This window comes from Myotis myotis, unplaced genomic scaffold (assembly GCF_014108235.1).
Source record: "Myotis myotis isolate mMyoMyo1 unplaced genomic scaffold, mMyoMyo1.p scaffold_m19_p_19, whole genome shotgun sequence".
In the NCBI taxonomy this organism is placed as follows: domain Eukaryota; kingdom Metazoa; phylum Chordata; class Mammalia; order Chiroptera; family Vespertilionidae; genus Myotis; species Myotis myotis.
This window is the reverse complement of record NW_023416323.1, coordinates 37,149,994-37,168,404: the sequence shown is the minus strand read 5'-3', so window position 1 is coordinate 37,168,404 and position 18,411 is coordinate 37,149,994. Positions and strand designations below refer to the sequence as shown.

The window sequence follows — 18,411 nt, the reverse complement described above, 5'->3', positions numbered from 1 at the left end:
AGATGTGGAGGGTGTGAGGGACTTGACTTGTTGTTGCTGGAGGGGCCACACGGAAAGCATGAGAAGGGGTGCGGGCAGCCAGTAGGAGCAAAGACCAGGCTTGGTGAGAGCCAGCAAGAAAAGGGGACGTTAGTCCTACAATGAACGGCACGGGACCCCCGTATTCAGCAAAGAGCTTTGATGTAGACTTGTTCCCAGCGCCCCCAGAAAGCCGGGAAGCCCTGCTGAGTGGGTACCATGATTTCAACCCAGGCAGAGAGCCAGCTGAGCCATTCTGAGCCCAATGGGTTTCCAGAACTGTGAGCTAACAGATGGGTGTTGTCCAAAGCCATTATGTTGTGATTCTTAGGGCAGCAGTAAAGATAACAAATACAATGTGTATGTGTGAAACAAATAGACTTGTACCCACTAAAAAAAACACCAAAAAACAAAATACGCCCTTTATCAGATTTAGGAAGTTCCTTTCTATTTTTAGTCTGCTAAGCCTTTTTGTTTTTTTAATCAAGAGTGGATATTGAATTTTGTTGAGCACCTCTTTTGTGTATATTTCAATGGTGATTAGAGTATTTGCCTTTGATCTATTGATGTTGTGAATTACACATTTTCCCCCTTAAGGTTAAATTTGCCTGGCAAAAGCCAATTTTAATTTTTGTTGACTTTCTTAATTGTATGTTTACTTTCTATTTTTATTAATTAGTGTTATTCTATTTATATATATTTTTGCCTTATACTTTAAGGTTTAATTTAATCTTTATTCTCTATTTTCTTGAGATGGATGCTCACCTAATTAAGGTTAAGCCTTTATTCTTTTGTAATATATGTTATATATTTCCCTATAAGTATTACTTTAGAAAAATTTACTACCAGTCTTGATAGGTGCTATTTTCATTACTGTTCTGTTAGAAATATTTTTATTCTGTAATTGCAATTTCTCCTTTGACCCATATGTTATTAAAAAGGGTGTCTTTCACCATCGCCACCCCCTTCCATGCCCAGGCCTCATCGTCCCTATGACAGAGAGTAAGGGTCTCTTGGCTGTGAAGAAAAATGTTACCCATGATCGCCTTGTGTTGGTTAAAGAAAGGACAATCTGATCTGGCTGGGAGTTGTATGCCCCCGGGACCTGGGAGTCAACCTTGGGATGCGGTCCATTCTCATGCAAAGATTAACCACCTTGTTGCCCAAGCAATGGAGTCCCTCCCCAGCCTCCTACTTCCCCATGCCTGTAATCCCTACTTCCCCACACCTATCATCCATGTTTCCCTGTGTTATCTTTGTCTTACCCTATAGAAGCAGCTGGCTTCTGGGGGGCTGCAGAGCAGATTTTTGTGGATGGCCTGCTGTTCTCCCATCCTGCCGGGAGGATTGGAATAAACACACATATATGATTCAACCCTGTCTCTGCTGAATTGGCTCAAGTAGCGACAGGCAGCCCGGACCCATTGGTTGTCCAGTTACAGATGGGCCTGAAATGTGTACTTCACACTTGTGATGTGCAGGGTTCTGTTTATGCTCATTAATTCCAGTTTATTAAATCAGCTCTTCAAATCTATGTCCTTGTCTCCTTTCTCTATGAAATTGCAACCGGTATCTTAAAACCTCCGATTATGACTTTTGATTTGTCTATTTTCCCATGTAGTCCTAGGAAGTTTTGCTTTGTCTATTTTGAGCTTGTGTTATTAGGTATATACAAATTTAATATTACGTCCTTCTAGTCAAATGAACTTTTATCATTATCTTCTCCGCAGGTAATGCTTTTTGCCTTAAAGTCTACTTTGTATTTTTTTTAAATATATTTTATTGATTTTTTTTTTTTTACAGAGAGGAAGGGAGAGGGATAGAGAGTTAGAAACATTGATCAGCCGCCTCCTGCACACCCCCTCCTGGAGATGTGCCCGTAACCAAGGTACATGCCCTTGACAGGAATCGAACCTGGACCCATCAGTCCACAGGCCAACACTCTATCTACTGAGCCAAACCGGTTAGGGCTCTACTTTGTATTTCAGGAGTATAGCTGCATCAGCTTTCTCTTTACTACTATTGACTGTTATTACTTGAAACTCTTCTCTATTCTTATGTTTTAGATGTGTCTGTTCATTTTCAAACAGCATAATCCTTCCCCCCAACACATCTGAAAATCTTTGCCTTTTAACTAGAGCATTTTGTCCATTGATAATTAGTGTAAAAATATAAGTATGGGCCAATTACATGCAATGTGTATCTGCTACAAATACTTAGAATTAAATCCACCCTCCTGTTTTTTGCCACTTATCTCACTCCTTTTAATCTTTTCTCTGAGCTTTAAAAAATTGTATTTTATCATTTCATTTCATTCCCTTAACTAGTCTGAAATGATATACCAGACTATTGCCCTTGGGGTGGCAAAGGGCATGAGTCGGTCTGTAGCTACTAGTTTCCTTCCCCTTTGCTCCTGCTCTCCCCAGTCCCCCGGTGTTCCGGGCCGGGAGGAGGGGGGTGGGGGGTATGATTTAGTTCTGGCTCACCCTTTCCCCGAGGTGAAGGTCCCAGTCTACATCTAGAGGCTTTGCTTTAAGACGCTCCGACCTTGACTGGCCCTTGGCCTTCACTTCCATCCTGCTCACCCTGAAAACCCCAAACCTGAACCCAAGCCCCCGGCATCTACAAATGCCCTGAATACCAGAAGGGGCTTTGGTGGTTCTGTCATTTCGCTTACATCTCTGGGTTTATATTTTCCCCTTGAATTCGCCTGCTATCTCCCCATGGTCTTTCTTCCTTCCTTCCTTCTTTCCTTCCTTCCTTCCTTCCTTCCTTTCACTTTAAGATATTTTCCTCAGCATTTTAAACCGTGTTCGGGGGGGAAGCAAGTCTGCCATCCGGCCATGGGAATCTCAAGATCCATTTTAGATGCACTGAGTTTGGGGGTCTAAGGGGACACATTCGTCAAATGGCCACATCACGTGGAGTTGCATGAAAGAAAATATTCTTCTTATAATGCTAGTTTCTATACATGTCCAACCTATATCTTCTCACCATTGCTAGGAATCGGTGCTCTCTGAGATGGGGTGAGCGGAAATGAGTTAGATACGGCGGACAGAACTCAGGGAAGGTCAGACGACTTCGTTCCTTGGGGAGACAGATAAGTGGGCAATTCCCAACCACTGGCACATCTGGCAGGGACCTCTCCTATGTCCGTCTGTCCTACGAGCCATCAGTTGCCCTAAGAGCCTCCTTTCTCCGCCCCTGTGGCTGGCTTATGAGACGGGGCCGGTGGGGTGGGCTGGTTGAGAGCATGGCCTCTGAAGCCAGGCTGGCCGGGTGGGAATCCCAGCTCTGTCCCCACTGACTGGCTGTGTGACCGTGGCCTGGTCTGTTTCCTCTCTGGGCCTCAGTTTCCCCACTGGTGAACTAAGAGGGAAGGGCCAGTCATCCCTCTTCTGCCTATAGCTCTATCTGACCTTTGGAGATGGGGGGTGTTATGGCCAAGTGCCCAAGTCTATATCGGGAGGTTATGACTTTGGGGATCATGGTTGCCATGGTTACCCAAAAAGGGCCGGGGGACGTGTAATGAAATGAGTTGAAGCTGCTCGCAGAACCCACAAGCTGGAGAACGGCGGAGCCTCAAACCCATGGCTCTTGAAAAGGTGTTACCCACCAGCTGGCTTGGGGAAGCAGCTTCGCACGGGAAGGGGTGTGTGACAGCTGCTGTAACCCTCTGGCTGTAGCTCAGGCAGGCAGGCCTTCCTCCCTTGGCCTCCATCTCTAAGTTCTGGATCCTCCCTCAGCTGCTCACCTACCTCTTTCGTATCTGTGGTTCTTCCCGTGAGGCAATAACAATGTGATCTTAGGCGATACAGGGAGATTCATTTTTTTAAAAATACCTTTTTTGTATGTTTTTATTGATTTCAGAGAAGAAGGGAGAGGGAGAGATGGAAACATCAATGATGAGAGAGAATCATTGATCGGCTGCTTCCTACATGCCCCACACCGGGGATCGAGCCCTGACGGGGAATCAGACTGAGACCTCCTGAGTCATAGGCCGACTCAACCACTGAGCCACACCAGTCAGGCAGGGAGATTCATTTTTCATTTTCGTCTCATTAATAGCCTTTCCTTAATGGTGGGATGTGACCCTGGCTATTTGAACACTGGGGCATTATGCTTTCTTTGAAAAGCAATCCTTTTTGCATTCAATTAAAAAAGATCCAGAGATCTAAAAGAACATATTAAGTAAATATTTGGCAGACTTGGTTTGTAGACTTGGAAAAAACCGCGAGAACGAACTTGCCTGCCTGACGTTGGGGAGACCTGGCCTGGGTTACCCACTCTCTTTGAACCAAACAGGTCCAAGGAGGTGTTTGTCACCCCAAGAGAGAAGTCCTTGTCTGGAGGGGAAGTTGGCCTTCCTTCCAGCCAACGGGCTCGACTCCTCTGACAGTGTTATCAGTGTACCACATGCACACGGTTCAAAAAAAAATGATGGTTGCCTGCGGGTGGGCGTGGAGGGGAGGTTGACAGCAAAGGGGCACAAAGGAACGTTCTGGAAAGATAAAAATGTTGCATAACTTGATTGGTGTTTGTTACATAAATGCACATGTGTGTCAAGTCACCGACCTGTTTTCTTAAAATGTGGAAGTTCCATTGTAGCTTTAAAAAGCTGATTTGAAAACAAAATAAAGCCAAAGACACCGATATTTATTCAGATCAGGAGCCACTCAGATTCATGGTCAGTTCTGAGATCTGGGACCTGTGCTTTGCTGCCCATACACCCCAGGGAGCCACACTGCGGGGGCAGAGCAGGGATCTGGTTGGAGTGTGGGATCTGGTTGGAGTGTGGGATCTGGTTGGAGCGCTCTTTTGGTTTTGGTTTTTGGATTTGGGGGGGATGGTTTGCTTTTCTTGTTGCCTGTCACTGTGGGTTGTCTTAACGGCGGTGTTTTTAATTTGGAATATTGTGCTTAGAGAAATGTGCATAGGAATCACCCTGCTCTCTAATTGCATGCTCCTTCCTGTTTCTATCATTGCTTCTACTATTTTGCAATTGGAGTGGTTTTGTCAAAGGCCTGGTCACTAGGATAAGATCTCCTACGTGCAAGCTTTCATGTTGCTACATCATAAAAATTCTACTCGGAAAGATCTGAATTGATGAAGGGGGAAGGTCTCACTGCCCTCCCAGAGAGTAAAAGAAAAAGGTGATGAAATAAATCTTTTAAACACTCTGAATCCTCCTCCTAGAGACCCCTGGGAACAAATGGGGAAATTCAGACCACCCCCAAACCCTGTGCAGGCGGGGAAGCAGCTGGGGGAGAGGGGGGCCCGGGGGCCAGTGCCCCACCTCAATATAAAGGGAAACAAGTAGTACTTGCAAGTTCAAGCCTCTGGAGGTTGGGGGGTGTGGGAGGTGGGCGGAGGAGGGGCCTGCTATCTCCACCCGCCTATCGGCCCCCACCTTTCCTCCAGCCTCCTAAGAGTTGTCAAGGTCATGTTATCTCTGTTATGCCTCTTAAAAATGTAAGCGTTATTTTCCAGCGGAAAACAAGCCCGTTCCTGAAAGCTATGAAATGCGTTCATAAATTTGCCGATCTAAAGAATGCTAATTGCTTGCATTTTTTGGTTGTCACTCAAAATTAGGGTTTCTCAGAACTGAGAATTCTACTTCAGTCAAAAGGAAACGATATGGTTTTGGTCATTGAAAGTAGGTTGCCCTGAAATTGATTATTTCTGAAAGAGTTAAGAAGAAATAAACTGGCCCTGGCCGGCTCTGCTCAGTGGTGAGAGCATTGGCCCACCGATTCCTGGTCAAGGGCAGGTGCCTCAGTTGCAGGTGCAATCCCCGCCCGGGCTGGTCAGGGTGCATGCGGGAGGCAACCAGTTGATGTGTCTCTCTTACACCGATGTTTCTCTCTCTCTCTCTCTCTCTCTCTCTCTCTCTCTCTCTCTCTCTCTCTCTCTTTTTGCTCCCGTCCACTCTCTCTCTGAAGATCAATGGAAAAAATATCATTGGGTGAGGATTAAAAAAATAAATAAATAAACGGAAAGGGACTAGGAAAGTTGCAGCAGGTTCGAGTAAGTTGCAGAGAGGGTCTGTGCCAGTGAAAGAAGAACCATGTAGAGGGAAGAATACTCAGGAAGGGAAATGGAAATGGGGAAAAAGAAGAAAGAAAAAGAAAGGCACATAGAGAGCCAAGTGGAGGGTAATTTTTATGGCAACTGAAAAGACCAGGAAGCTCCCTTTGATGTTTTGAAATCAATGGTAATTTCCCCAAAGGGACACCGGGTACAATTGACAGTAGGGAACAAATTAATTGATTATTTTAGTCTGATGTACTTTCATTTCTAATTCTGAATGTTATCTTAAAATGTTATTACAAAATAAGCAAATTCCTTTGTCAACTGCATTAAAATCAAACCCATAACCACGCCATTTTAAGTATTTTTTTGTCATGTAGAGACAGTCATTACCTTGCTCTGATGCATTTGCAAAAGCGTTACATTTTCTGACTTCTTCTGAAATATGAATTCCTGAGAACAAATTTTCAGATAATACCTTTAAAAATAGATAAAAATGTATAAACTCTAAGGAGTAACTGGATTCGAAGAAATACTGGCAAATAATCAGAATAAATAAGAATGGATTATGGGACTGAATGAACTGAGGATGATTATTATTCTTATGATGTTCAAAATAATGCTGAATTAAAAAACAACAACTTGTTTTCTTAGAGCAATTTGGTAAATTATACCTTGATAAGCAATATTAAAGCATTTATATTTTTCTCCCTGCTTGATCCCTCCAGAATTTGGAAACTCTTAATGAGTAAATATTATTACTTTGATGGCAATATGTTTATTTGCATGAATCCAAATAGGAAACTGATTGTTTCATAACAGGACACACAAATCCAGTTTCTAATTGTTGTTTTATTAGCCAAAGCTTTGACTGGAATGTCATGTCTGAGAAAGACATGCCTAGACTCTGGATGTCAGCGAAAGCTTTAAGGAAAGAAGATTGACTTTGAAGCCCATAAAAACCTCTTGGAAAAATGGCCTGGTACCTTACTTATTCATTTGGTTCATGGCAGTCTTTCTATGAATGTAAGGGATGAAGGTTCTTTCCCGGGAGATGGCAAGGGAAGAACCTCAAGACATTTTGGGGACCTCGAGAACTTGAGGAATTTACCTAAAACTATAGGTATTTCAGGAAGACGAAAACCATGAATTTAAAGTTGAATGTACCTACCTATATAGTGTAAGTTTAAAAAATTTGGCTCTCAAAAGAAATTTCAATCGTTGTACTGTTGATATTTGGCTCTGTTGACTAATGAGTTTGCCGACCACTGGCCTAATGAGTTTGGTTTTTGTGGCAGCAGGCAGCAGAACTTGGGTTCTGGTAACTGTATGACTATGAGAAAATGGGCACTTTGATTGGTGAGGATCTCAATGGGTATTTCACCACTTTTTAAGAGGGATAATTTAGCAGTATGTACAAAAGTTTCTTTTTAAAATTGATTTTAGCTGTAGCTGGTTTGGCTCAGTGGATAGAGCATTGGCCTGTGGACCAAAGGGTCCCAGGTTCGATTCTGGTCAAGGGCATGTACCTTGGTTGCAGGCTCCTCCCCAGCCCAGATCCTGCAGGAGGTAACCAATCAATGTGTTTCTCTCTCTCTTCCAATCTCTTTAAAAATCAATGGAAAAATACCCTCGGGTGAGGATTAACAACAATAACAACAAAAATGATTTTAGATAGAGAAAGAGAGAGTGAGAAAGGGAAACTGCCTGCATTTCCTTCAATAGGAGGTTATGTATAAATACATTTTATATTCTGTGCAGTGGAATTCTTGCATCAATTAGAATGAAACAGAACTCTATGTACGGATCTGGAACAGTAGCCATAATGTCTTGGCAAGAAGAAAGAAGGCAAGTAGCACAAACTATGTATAGCTGGATAACCCTATTTTTATAAAAACAATTGCATGTATGAGTTATAGATATCCTATATAATAAAAGGCTAATAGGCAAATGGTTGTGATGCCCTCACACCATAACGACCGATCAGCAGGAGGCTGCATGCGCAGCAGGCGTGGGTGGGCGAGGCCCGGGAATGTGATGCTGTTATTGTTTACTTATTAATAAATTTATATATTATTTTCATATATATTTCACTAATCTTCTTTAATCTCTGACACTTCTATTATAGAGAAAGGGCAAATAGCAATATTAAAATATTTCCTCTAGCCGAAACCGGTTTGGCTCAGTGGATAGAGCGTCGGCTTGCAGACTGAAGGGTCCCAGGTTCGATTCCGGTCAAGGGCATGTACCTGGGTTGCGGGCACATCCCCAGTAGGAGATGTGCAGGAGGCGGCTGATCGATGTTCCTCTCTCATCGATGTTTCTAACTCTCTATCTCTCTCCCTTCCTCTCTGTAAAAAATCAATAAAATATATTTTAAAAAAATAAAATATTTCCTCTAATTAATTCCCCATTAATGTGCATGAATTTTGTGCACCAGGCCACTAGTATATAATAATGTCTCACAATCACACATGCCGGCACCATGGAGTTATTGTTATGCCTATTCTATTGATGAAGAAAATGAGGCCCAGAGTGGTCAAGTAACTTGCCCCAGGTGGCACAGCTGGTCAGTTGCAGAGCAGCCTGGCTCCACAGCTGGAACACTTGACCTTATTTTGGGTTCACAGGCCAAAAACACTTCTGTTAACAGGGAGGGCCTCTCAAAACAACACTGGGGAGGCCAAAAAGTCACTTTTTAATACATACTTTTAGTGAAGAGATATTAATCAACCTGCAGTGGTAAAAAGGACTTATCAAAAGGCCCAGGTTCCTGCAAACCCCCTCCTCAGAGGCCCCACTCTAACAGTTTTAGTTCACGTGGTGGTTATGTTCAGAGCAATAAATAAGCAGCTTCTACCTCTTCCTGATTTATTAACCTTGGACATGCTCTACTGACTTCTGTAAGCTCTGGGAAAAATAACAGACTAGCTTTTGTGTTTCTTTTCCTGTTGCGCTATTTGCTGCTCTGACTCTAGGCTGGTCCCTGGGCTGGGCACTGGACCGTTGTGTTGCTAGGACCAGGCCCCCCGAGGCTCAGGTTGGAGAGACTCGCCCCAGGTCCCCGCGAGTCGGATGGAAGGGGCACTGGACCCTTGGTCCGCGTGTCTCCAGGGACCGGCTATTTCTGTGACGCCCTGTGGCCCACCTCCCTCACTCAGGCAGCGGCTCAGCGTGGCCGGGCGGGGTGGCCCTGGCCGAGAGCCCGCAGGAGGCTGTTTGCGGAGCTGCGGGTGCAGCCTCCTGGTGTTTGGCCAGCCAAGGGTTTTGTTCTCTGCCTCTGACGGGCCCAGACTTTGGCCTTCTGGGCCTCTGCCTTCCAGATCTCTGCCCCCAAGTACCCTCACCTCCAGGGGAAGGGCTGAGCCACCAACAGAGGCTGATGGCGAGTCGGGTGCCTGGTACCCAAGATCCTGGGGAGGAAAGCCCCGCCCTCTGCGTTTCCTGACCCTGGAGTCACCTGGTGGGAGAAGCTTGAAAACAATTTCCCAAAGCTGGGCAACGCCCCAAACCAGTTAAATCAGAAACTTCGGGGGGGGAGGCCATGGATCTGGACGGAAGGAGCCCAGAGCGGACAGTGACTTGCTGGTGGTTGCATAGCAACCCGGGGCTGAGTACTTGGGAGTCGGGCCTGAAGGCCTGCTGAGCGTGGCGAGCGTGGCTGAGTGCGGGCGATGAGGGAATGCAGGGCTGTGGGGACAGAGGCAGAGGGAATGGCACGTGAAGTGGGTGGCAGAGCTGTGGCCCTGGCCTGTGGGTTGTGGGGACAGCCTTCCTAGCAGCACCTGACACGACATAGACAGGGGGGCGGTGGGCAGGGGTCTGTGCTCCCAGTGAAATGCGGGGTCCTTGGGCCGGCGTGGCTCAGTGGTTGAGCGTCGACCTATGAACCAGGAGGTCACCGTTCGGTTCCTGCTCAGGGCACATGCCCAGGTGGCGGGTCCATCCCCAGTGTGGGGCGCGCAGGAGGCAGCCGGTCCATGATGCTCTCTCATCATTGATGTGTCTCTCTCTCTCCCTCTCCCTTCCTCTCTGAAGTCAATACAAACATATTTAATTTAAAGACAAAGAGATGCAGGGTCCGTGGCACGGACAGCGAGCCCCTCCTTAAATTTTGCTCCCTCGGTGCCTCCGGGACCCACTCTGCACCAGACACGCTCACTGCTGGGGCGCGGCCGCCCCTTCCCTTCCGTGTGACTGGCCTCCCTCGGGGCTGCGGCAGGGCGGGGTGTGCACTGAGGGAAGTGAGTCTGCCGTGTGCTGGGCTGGCGCGGAAGCACAGACAGCCTCTCTGAGTCAGGAGCCGTGCCTGCCCGCCGCCCATTTCCTCCGCTGGAGCTCTGGCTCCGGTTTTGGTTCTGCTATGAGTGGGCATAACTTCAGCGGCATCCCGCTCTCTCCCGTCAGCTGTTTTCTGAAGATGCAGCCCTCCAAGTGGCCTACCTCGGGGCTGGCCACAGCATCCGGGAGCAGCCCCTGCGTGGGCCTCTACTGGGCTCTATTAATATACATCACGTACACAGAGACCTATGGGTTTTGTTCTGTTTTGATTGGGCTATTGCACATAGCAGTAGGACAGCCACAGTGGAAATAATTGTAAAACGGAAAGAGACACCCGCCACCTGCCAGCTGGCTTTGCTTTCTAATAGCATCGCTTCCCTGCTTGTGAGACGAAGCCAGGGGTGGGCCGCACAACCCCCGCAATGAGGTAGCGACAGGTTACAGACAGGGAGACTGGGGCACCTCCTCAAGGTCGTACAGCTGATGGGGCCGATCACAGGGCTGGCTCTGGAGCTGTGGGCTTGTACACCCACATCTGGCCATGGAGATCACCTTCTTCCAGATGTGGCCCAAATGAAGGCAAGTTTTCCTGTTGTTCTAATGGAAGGAGCGGAGGCCAAGTCCATTCAACAGAGAGGACCACCAAAGACCAGAGGAGTTCCAAAGCTCAGTGATTGGCCCTGGCTGGTTAGAGCATTGGCCCGTGGACTGAAAGAGAGGTCATGGGTTCGATTCTGATCAAGGTCACGTACCTTGGTTGCTGGCTCCATCCCTGGCCCAGGGCAGGGACCAGGCAGAAGGCAACCAATTGGTGTGTCTCTCTCACATCAATGTTTCTCTCTCTCTGTCTCTCCCTCTCCCTTCCACTCTCTCTGAAAATCAATGGAAAAAATATCGTGGGGTGAGGATTAACAACAACAACAAAAACACACCAAAGCTCAGTGATCGGAATGCCCTCTGCATTTGGACGCGGCAAACACTTCCTGAGTCCTTGCCGTGCGCGGCCACCACTGGGAGCCCGCCAGCATTTCCTCCCAGAACCTCACTGCGTCAGGGAGCGATACGCTATCACCCCCACATGCAGATAAGCAAGCCCAGGCAAAGCGAGGTCACTGCCTGGCCCGTGGAGCTGGGATCCCCACGCCCAGCCACAGCTCTGCTGCCTGCCCTGTGGGCAGTTTGTGTTTTCAAACACAAGGTCCTGGCAGCCAGCAGTTGGTTCTGGGAACCGACACATGAGTTAGTACAAACTGGCCCATATGAACGGAAAATAACTGTAGAGCCCATTTAGTCCTCCCCATGAACGTGGCAGGTGGCTTCCCTGCCACACTCTGCCTGAGCACTTCCTTGCTTTCTCCTAGAAACAGGGAGCTCACTCCCTGAAGTCGTGAGCAGCACTGGCTCTCACAGGGAGCTTGGAGACTGAGCCTGAGGTCCTCCTGGAGGATGCGATGTCAGAGATGGGGGCCCTTTGTGCCCCCCCCGACTTTTCTCATGCCCCGAGGAGGAAGGGGTCTGCACTGAGGGGGAGCGGTGAGCAAAGGGAGGCCTGGATCAGACTGCCTGGGTATGACCTCAGATGTGTTACCTAACATTCCCCCACTTTTTCGTTCTTGTTGTTAATCCTCACCTGATGATATTTTCCCACTGATATTTAGAGAGAGTGGAAAGAAAGAGACAAAGAGAGAAACATCGATGTGAGAGAGACACACGGATTGGCAGCCTCCCCTTTGCGCCCCGACTGGGGCTGGGGAGCGAGCATGCAACCGAGGCACGTGCCCTTGACTAGAATCGAACCGGGACCCTTCAGTCTGTGGGCCAATGCTCTAACCACTGAGCAAAACTGGCTAGGGCACATTCCCCCACTTTTATCAGTAAAAGCTGCATTAAAGAGTGGCTCCTGCCTCACGGGCTGTAATGAGGATCAAGGTCCTGGAGGAGGGAACCTAGAGGCCAAGCTCCCAGCCCCCCAGGTGCTCCGCAGATTCCTGCTCTGGCAGGGCACCTCCTGGCCCCAGCCCCATGCCTCCCTGGGCCTCTGGAAGGCAAGCAGGGCAAAGCGTGTATTTCTGTCTTTCTCTCTATTTCCTCCCTCCCACCTTCCCTCCCTCCCTCCCTTCTTTCCTCCCTTCCTTCCTTCCTTCCTTCCTTCCTTCCTTCCTTCCTTCCTTCCTTCCTTCCTTCCCTCCTTCCTTTTTCTTCACCAAGGATATTTTCCCATTGATTTGCAGAGAGAGTGGAAGGGAGGGGGAGAGACAGAGAGAAACATCGACATAAGAGAGCTACATAGATCAGCTACCTCCCGCATGCGCTGGGACCAGGGCCAGGGATCAAGCCTACAACCGAAGTACATGCCCTTGACTGGAATCAAACCTGGGACCCTTAAGTCCGCGGCCCACGCTCTATCCACTGAGCCAAACCGGCCAGGGCAATGTATTTCTTAATTTAACAGATGTCCTGCGGCACAGAGAGGTTAAGCAACCTTCCCAAGTGCGCCCAGCAAGTGAGGGCCTGAGCCCAGGGCTCCAGCCACAGCCCCCGCTGCTCACGTGGCAGGGCCTGGTGATTGCATCACATGCCAGGGGCTGAGGGCAGATGGAGTGGGCGGGGGGTGGAGTGTGGGTGTCAGAAGTGGGGTCACTGGGGCACTGGGACTCCCCTGGTGTCCTTATCAGGGTGGGTGCATCTCGGGAGCCCGGGGGAAACTCCGGGGCATCAGGAGGCAGGCGGCCTTCCTGTCGGTCCCTTTTGCTCTCAGACACTGTCTGTCCTGGTGCCCCCTCACCCGTGCCAGCCTGTGGGGGTGGGGGACGCAGCCTCTTGCTGATGCAGAAGTAGCATCAGCAGCTGGAAGTTTGCCAGGAGGAAGAGGGGGGGGGGGATGTGAACGGAGGTGCCGGGGCTGGCCAGGCAAGGCTGGGGCCAGTGGTCCAGGCAGAGGCTGGCAAGCATCTCCGTGGGCATCTCTGGGGGGTGGAGGGCAGGCCCTGCCTGGACCACTCCCCTCGGGACCCTCTGGGGACCTGGAGCAGCTGCCCTGTCCCTGTCCCTGCCCCCACCCTGTGCCTGTGCCTGCTGTGTGCCCTGCGGGACCTGGATGTTCTGAGAACAGACGCTGTGTCCCACCCCCGCGCCCCTCTCCTCTGAACCCTGTGCCTCCTGCCTGCAGCGCTCTGTGGGCTGTGGCCTTGTTTTTATTGCAGGCAGGTGAGTCTGGGCCCAGACTCCAGGTGGGGCCAGAGCTCAGGCAGGAAGGAACTTGCAGAGCTGGTATTTACATATGGGGAGCGGCACCCCCCAACTGCCCTGGGGGTGCTTCTGAGGCTCAGAAACATTCAATGACACCTCCCGACCTGCCACTCATCCTGGGGCCGTTGATAGGCCCACAGCCCATGTGTCCATGAGTAGAGGTGCCAACGCCAAAAGCCCATGGAGGGTCCAGCCGGCGTGGCTCAGTGGTTGAGCATCGACCTCTGAACCAGGAGGTCCCGGTTTTATTCCTGGTCAGGGCACATGCCCAGGTTTCGGGCTCGATCCCCAGTGTGGGGCGTGCAGGAGGCAGCTGATCATGATTCTCTCTCATCATTGATGTTTCTCTCTCTCTCTCTCCCTCTCCCTTCCTTCCTGAAACCAATAAATGTAGATTAAAAAAGAACAGCCCATGGAGGGCTGAGGGGATGGTGGGGTGCACCGCACCCAAGGGGCCAGGTGAGTCCTGCCTGGAAACCCAGGAGCGAGCCCGGGAGGCGGCAGCCCTGGCAGCGGGGCGGCCGGAAATGGTGCAAGATGGACAGGCGGGGCCTCCCGGTAGCCACCTGCCCGGACAAGCTCACACGGGAACAGTGAACCTGGGAGGAGCTGGGAGGGGAGGAGCGGCTTCTGCTTAGACACAAAGGTAAGAAGCTGCTGGCCCTTTTGACCCTGACCTTCAGTTCCATGACCTGAAGGTGCGTCTGAGACCTGGCCCTGAACCTGCTCAGGGTTCTGGGCTGATCTGGGGGCCCTGGCTCTCCTATCCCCTGAGTGGGAGCTGGGTGTGCTCACCTGGTGTCATTCTGGCCCAGGGAAGCTGGCAGGGTGGGGGGTGCGCTGCCAGTGCCCAGACCGGGGTGGAGGGTGGGGAGGCTGTAGGCGGTTGAGGGCCAGGGCGAGTTGTGCACCCTGACATGCATGCGGAGGCAGAGCCTGTGCCTGCTCTCGCCCCTTTGCCCAGAGCCTGCCTCCTGCTGGGACCCAGGGGGAACCGGTTTGGGAGCAGGTTGGCCGGGGTTGTTTAACTTGTGACCAAGAGGAGGAAGGCGGCCTCTGCTGGTGAACTGGGTGGAAGGGGCAGGGGCCAGGCCTGGGTGGTGCCTGCCTGTCTGGCCAGCCCGGGGTCCTCCGGCCTCTCCACAGCCCCGTCCCCCTTAGCACAGCCCTTCCCGCCTTGTCTGCGAGAGGCCGGAGGGGGAAGGCAAATTGCTTTCCGACTGGCCGGGCCCCTGCAATGAGACTCCCGAGGACGCACCAGGACGGGGAGCCCCCCTGGAGGCGAAGGCCCGTGCGGCTGCGGGACCCTGGGCCAGGCCTTGCCTTTCTGGGCGGCTTCCTCATCTACCAGGAGAGAGGTGGGCAGGGGCAGTGTCTGAACACAGAGATGGAGCAGTGTCCCAGATCCCCCCCCCCCCCCCCCCCCCGGCTACCCCGCCTCCTGGCCCACTGCAGCCAGACAGAGGGCGGTGCTGGAGCCAGCGGCCTGGCGCCCAACCCGCTCTGCCCCCGCAGTGTGGCTCCCTGGGGTGTATGGGCAGCAATATGGTCCCCCACGTTTCTGCTGTTAATGAGGCCACCCTGCTGTCAGCCTTCCTCCATTATGCCTCCGGAGCCAGCTGCGCCCCGGCACTCAGCGGGGAACCCCCGGGGCTCCCTGGCTGCCCATGCAGAGGCACACGCAGAAGGAGGTGCTCCCGGTGGCATGGGCGGGGGCTGTCTCTCAGGGCGAGGCTCGGAGCTCTGGGGGTTTCCCCCAAGTCCACCCAACTCCAACTCTCATTCACCAACAAAGGAGTGGTGGCAGCCCTGGTTTTCATGGGAGGAAACTGAGGCAGCCTCTTTATGATCCCCCACATGATCCCCTGCAGCCCACACCTTAGCACAGAGCTTTGCTGGGCACCACTCTGGGTGTGTGTGTGTGTGTGGCAGGAGGGGTGGGGCATGGGGGAGGTCAAAGTCAAGATCCTGGGCCCTGCCACCCCATGGCAGTCAAGTGAGATGGCACATTGTCACCTCAAGATGATGCAAAGGCTGCCATCTCTGCACGCAGAGGGCAGTGGATAAACCCTCCTGGGCCTCACTTGCCGCCTCAGTGTGGGAGTGACAATGCCCCACTCCCTACCAAAGACACCTGGACCAAGGCTCGGGCATCTGAGCAGCCGCCCCCCCAAACCTCACAGGCCAGGGCCAGGAAGCTGCCGACAGGGCACAAGCGTGGTGGCACCGGCAGCAGCTGGCATGGCCGGTCTGGGACCTCCTGGCAGGGAGGGAGGCTCCTCTGGAGGAGTTAGAAGCCTCTTCCGCTTCTTGCGCTGGGGGGTGTGCATTTTAAAGAAACCCCAGGCCCGGCCGGTGCGGCTCAGTGGTTGAACATTGACTTATGAACCAGGAGGTCACGGTTCGATTCCCAGTCAGGCACATGCCGGGTTTGCGGGCTCCATCCCCAGTGAGGGGCGTGCAGGAGGCAGCCAATCCATGATTCTCTCTCATCATCGATGTTTCTATCTCCCTCTCCCTCTCCCTCTCCCTTCATCTCTGAAATCAATAAAAATATATATATAAAAAATAAAAGAAATCCCAGGATAGTGGCAGTGCCTGAGCCTCCACTTACACCTGCGGGGACTGAGGCAGACAGTTCAGATCTGGACAGTTTGATGCCTGTTTGCAGGCTGCCCCATTTTAAGGGCTTTGGGGAAATGCCAGGAGGAGTCTAGGTGTGGAGAGGGGCAGTTTGGAGCCCCCCAGTCACCGGTCTCCCTCAGGCCTGAGCAGGGTGCCTTGGGCCCCTTGGGAAGACCAGCCCTGCCCCACTCAGCTCCGATCTCCTGACATTACAGGTGGCCAGGGCTCACCTGAGGGACCCAGGCCTCTGGATGCGCGACCCTGCACCAGTTCCCACGGCAGGAGTGGCCCAGGCTGACGGGCACGGGAATGGGGAGAGGGCTTGTGGCCCCATCTTTGGCGGGTCCATCCTGGCCCTGGTCTCAGGGATCCGGAAGGCTGGGAGGCAGGAGTGTGGCCACAGTGACCTTCAGGCCTGTTCTGGCTGGATCCAACCCTCCTGCCAAGTGCATGTGGGAGCTGGGCTGAGGTCAGACATTCCGTCATGCCTAGGAAGAGGGGGCGGCCGCCCTGTCTACCTTCTATCTCAGGCAGCCGGGCACCCAGGCGTGCCCGCCTCCTGGGAAGGTCAGCAGGGGTGGTGCTGGGAGGCCCAGCCAGCCTGAACTCTCTCTAAGCACCTGTGTTCTGTGGTGCCTTCTCCAGCTGGACAGGAACTGGGTGACTGTGGCGGGCGAGATGTCTGTGTGCCGGGCTGTCTGGGCTGGGCCCAAGGTCACTTCTTGTTGGCAAGTGGTCAAGATGCCACTGGAGCCCAGCTACAGGGGATCACTGTGGCTCAGTGGTTGAGCGTTGACCTATGAACCAGCAGCTCACAGTTCGATTCCTGGTCAGGGCACATGCCCGGGTTACAGGCTGGATCCCCAGTGGGGGGCGTGCAGGAGGCAGCCGATCTGTGATGCTCTCTCATCATTGATGTTTCTCTCCCTCTCTCCCTCACCCTTCCTCTCTCTGAAATCGATAAAAAACATATTTAGGAAGAAAATTTAAAAAGATGCCACTGGAACCAGGAAGGGAGAGGAAACTGACTTAAAGTCAGATCCTGGCTCAAATCCTGTGTGACCTGGGACTGGCCCCCGTCCCTCTCTGAGCCTCAGCAGGTGGAGCGAGGCTTCCTTGACAAGGTATCGGAAGGAAATACCAAGCCATGCGCCTTCTGCACAGTCAGTGCTCAACAGGGACACAAGGGCACTGGGTCTGAACCTGCGGGGAGCGGGGGAGAGAGGTCAGAGCTGGAGACAGGTGTGGACAGAGGAGTCCAGCGGCCGGGAGTGACTTGCTCTCCCAAGCCCCAGTGCTTTTGAAATCTGATCCAGGTAATATGGGCGGGGTCCCTGTCTGGGCCCCACCCCAGCGGGAGCCAATGAGGGTGCGCCTGCCCTCGGAGCTCCAAATAAGGAATCAGAAAACAGGCTTGGACCTGGGCCTTGCGTTCCATCATCGGAGCTGCACGAACTTCTTGCACCCCAAGCCTGGGCTTGACTCTCTGTTAGACTTGCCCCATTTTAATGGCCAACGCTTCCCCCCGCTCCCCCCACGTCTTGGATTCGTCAGGCTCCCTGCTTCTTCTCCAGTTGGGGGATGAGCGGAGGGTGGGGGAGGCAGGCCTCGGGCACAGGGCACACAGCTCCCTTTGTGACTGTGGCTGAGTCACATGGGCAATGCCATCCCCCTGGGCCCTGGGGCGGGTGTGATGGGAGATGGCGTTATTGTGGGGCTGGGGCTGCCCCCACGCCTGTGGCCGGGAATCTTTCCCACGGGAATGAACGAACGGGAAGGTGGCTGGGAGCACTGGTTGAAAAGCCAGTGGTCTGGGTTCAAATGCTGACTCTGCTGATGACGTGCTGTGAAGCCTTGGGAAGGTTCTCTCTCTGGGCCTCAGTTTCCATCTCTGTGAAATGGGACCGATGGTGACTGTTTTGTAGAAGAGATCCTGACGTGAAAGGGCTTGTAAGCTTGGAGTGCTGGGCTTGGGGGCTTTGCGTTGACATTATGATAATCATCTTGCCATTGGCTCAGTATTTGTTGAGCATCTACTATGTGCCGGGCGTGGCACTCAATGGTTTACAAGGCCACTCTGCTCGCAAGGAGAGAACGTGGACTTGAGCTGCTCTTGTCCAATAAAAACTCACCTCCCAGCAGGCAGTGGTTGGCTGTGACCCTCCCACAGGGGGCACAGCTCCGCACTGTCTGCCAGGCTGGCTCACA

General features: G+C 51.9%; 1 protein-coding gene across 1 annotated transcript in view; it reads left to right on the top strand.

Moving 5' to 3' along the window:
• Nucleotides 1-14,162: 14,162 nt before the first annotated feature.
• The window catches only part of ADGRG1 (adhesion G protein-coupled receptor G1), a 35,750-nt gene continuing 31,501 nt past the window's right edge, over nucleotides 14,163-18,411 (top strand). The window contains exon 1 of the mRNA XM_036345672.1: nucleotides 14,163-14,224. The gene's annotated coding sequence lies outside the window, so the exon portion shown is untranslated. The remainder of the gene's footprint in view (nucleotides 14,225-18,411) is intronic.